At 43.9% G+C, this 3,070-nt stretch overlaps 1 long non-coding RNA gene across 1 annotated transcript; it reads right to left on the bottom strand.

Moving 5' to 3' along the window:
* Nucleotides 1–351: 351 nt before the first annotated feature.
* On the bottom strand, nt 352–2,691 carry LOC101735224. The gene is made up of 2 exons (XR_208770.4): nt 1,953–2,691; nt 352–649 (listed from the first exon to the last, which is right to left on the bottom strand). It is a non-coding gene; the product is annotated as an uncharacterized LOC101735224 (long non-coding RNA).
* Nucleotides 2,692–3,070: the final 379 nt, after the last annotated feature.

Here is a 3,070-nt window from a genome sequence, read left to right as displayed (position 1 = left end):
GGTAACCCAGGAATATAAAATCAATACCGCTAGCAATCTGTGTCAGCACTGTAGATTGTAGTTTGTGGCACATAAATGATGCATGTGGAACGCAGCCAGACTTCGACCGGGGAACTATCTGCAAAGAGATGAGATGTGGAAATGGAAAAAGAACTACAATGGAAGAAAGAGGGTTAAAAAGTTGTAAACAATTTTATCTTTTACAAAAGTTGCATTATATGCAGTATTCTGAGAGAGCACAGCTGTATGAATAAAATAGTATGAACACAAATAAAATGCTTATTATACAGCAACCGTAGCAGAATTTTTTGATTATAGTGGAAGCTTTATTTGCAGGGATGATGGCAGCCATTTTCAATCACTGAATTATTTTATTTAATAGTACTGTACCCTGAATTTATTCACAGCCCCCTTGTTTGTCCCTATAAAGTTGAAATATATCATCTCTGTTTATTTAAAATGTCCTTGCAAATAAGACCAGTAGAAGGACTTGTCTGGCCTAGAACCAAGGACCTTGTTTTGTAGAGTTGATGTCTCTTCTTCAGGGTGAGACCCTCTTGGAAGTCCAACATTTGTTCAAGCTCATTACAACACCACAGGTATAGGAAAACATTGGTGTCAGACATGCAGACCATAGTTTGAAGAATATCTAGGATATCAGAGAAGGGAGAGAGAATTCAATGTTAAAATATGGCAGCTACCTATGTGTTTTCGAGGCTTCAAACCACACCTTCCTCAGTCTTTTTTTTCTATTAAGTCCCCACTGTAAGGATCAGTCAGGATTTGATCACTGCTTGTTGTGTTTCTGGCAACACACATCTACCACTTGAGCCACTGGAGGCATTTTGGGCTGGTTATGACTAATTCTCTTGTCTCTCTTCTACTATTCCATCTGGTCCCTTTCCTCCGCCCACCTCATTATCTTCATGTGTTTCCCATCTTCTAATCATGACCCTTTATAAGCCTGTCCCTGACCATTGCACCTTGCTTGGTCATTAAGCTGTTCCTGTGACCCTGACGCTGATTCCCTTGTTCCTGTATTCTCATGACCCCCTTCTGGTTCCAAGCTCCAGATTCTGAGTCCTGTTCCTGCCCTTTCCCTGTTCCAGTTCTCCGGTGCCCTTCCTTGTCCTGTTCCTGCCCTTTCCCTGTTCCAGTTCTCCGGTGCCCTTCCTTGTCCTGTTCCTGCCCTTTCCCTGTTCCAGTTCTCCGGTGCCCTTCCTTGACCTGTTCTCTGATTCCCTGGTTCTGACCTTGGCCTCTCCTTGACTTCGCTTGATTGCTGTTAGCCCTGACCTTCAGCCTGATTTTGGATTGTGTCTCTGCCTGTTGTTTTCAACTATTCAGGTGTGTATATCCATAGTGTGCCCTGTTACTTGTTTCCACTTCACTACGTTCATTAAAGTTCCTTTCACTGATCATCATGGCCTCTGACATCAATCCCATGGTATATGGTTACACTCCGTGTCAGGGAGACGTCACTGCGAGACACGCCTGACACCGGGACGGGGTACAAGGGGTTACATCCAGTCACCTTTCACCCAGGTTAGACTAACATCAAGCACCCCCAAACAAACCACCGCCCCAAATACAACTATTCGCTGCCACCATCTATCATTAACAGGCGATAGAAACCCAATTACCCGACTATTTCATACATAAACTTTCCTACTGCAGTGAGGGATAGTTCTACTACTTCCACACACACACCAACAGCCACGGTTAATTTACATACACACTGTCCTACTGACAGTCCACTAACTAATAGCATGCACACAACCAAACAATTAGTACACTTCTAGGCCTGAGCAGTCATACAAGGTATATGGGAATTGATATAGAGCCGAAGGACATAACTACAACAGTAAGCAGTGCATTAAAAGAATATTACAAAAGAGACATGTACAAACAGTAAATAAAATAACGGGGATAAAAACACAGAGAAACGTTACCGGGATCTTGTGTCCTCCTGGGGCCAGAGTTAGGAATAGTGAACTCACAATCCAACAGAACATGGATGCCCCACAATATGAGTTAACTGGCACCTGGGTTTGTGCCCTTTTTTATCCTACTGTTGGGCCCCTCCCTCATTACTGTATTCATGAGGAAGGAGTGCCCAGGGGTGTGCCACAGGACCTCCCCCTGTAGCGAGCTGTACTTCTCCTGCCAGTTTCTTTTCATATAATATTGGTACTTGCCAGTACTCAATATCATTATGTAAGTAGGGAATTGTTTTAACCCACATGGGGGTGATCAAAATAATACCAAACATGAGGGGGGTCTCATATCCCAGTCCCCCAGAACCCATCCCTGCTCAGAGAGGGGTATAGGCTGCCCCTTTTTGGTATCCTTGGGAAGCCTGGGACCTCCTCATAAATCCTATGTGAGTTATGACAATGTGGACCCTAAAGCAGCGAAGATATGGATCCGTTTCTATAATCCATATTTTCTGATCGCTGCATCCCCCCTGCTGCCCTGAGTCCTCAGTTGGCCTCTTTGATCATAGATCAAAGAAAGCAATAGCCCCAGGTTTCCTGCCCACCAAATGGCTGGATACGGCCAGTCTCACAAGGGGCTGTATTTGTCACCTCCCAGCAGTCCCTGGATGAATCTTTAATTAAGGGTCTCTGTGGGAGACTAGATAGTGTTTAATTAGAGGGGTCTGGTGGACAAAGCAAAAGGTTGGCAGATATAACAACTTTTCCATGCCAGGGCCATGGTGCCTGGCATGACACTCCGGGTTACCCAGTCTTCAGGCTCCCAACTTCCTGGTACTCCAGTTTTAAAATTCTGAATTATTTGATTAAAATGGAGTCTATGGGAGACGGGCTTTCCGCACTTTGGAGCTTTCTGGATAACGGGTTTCCGGTAAGGGATCCCATACCTGTATTTCATTATGAATGTTATGTTGGTGTTTTTAGAGATGGACCCACGTTCACTTGGATCCACATTCATTAGGTTTGGCCAATGGGGACCTATAACTAACATATCTATAGCAACACAAAGTTCAAAATCTTTCAGATTCTCTTTACATAAATGCTCATTTATATCAGTATATTTGTTGTCAAGT

Source organism: Xenopus tropicalis, chromosome 7 (genome assembly GCF_000004195.4).
Source record: "Xenopus tropicalis strain Nigerian chromosome 7, UCB_Xtro_10.0, whole genome shotgun sequence".
NCBI lineage: Eukaryota > Metazoa > Chordata > Amphibia > Anura > Pipidae > Xenopus > Xenopus tropicalis.
Note: the sequence above shows the minus strand (reverse complement) of the source record. Positions and strands in the feature narration are given on the sequence as shown.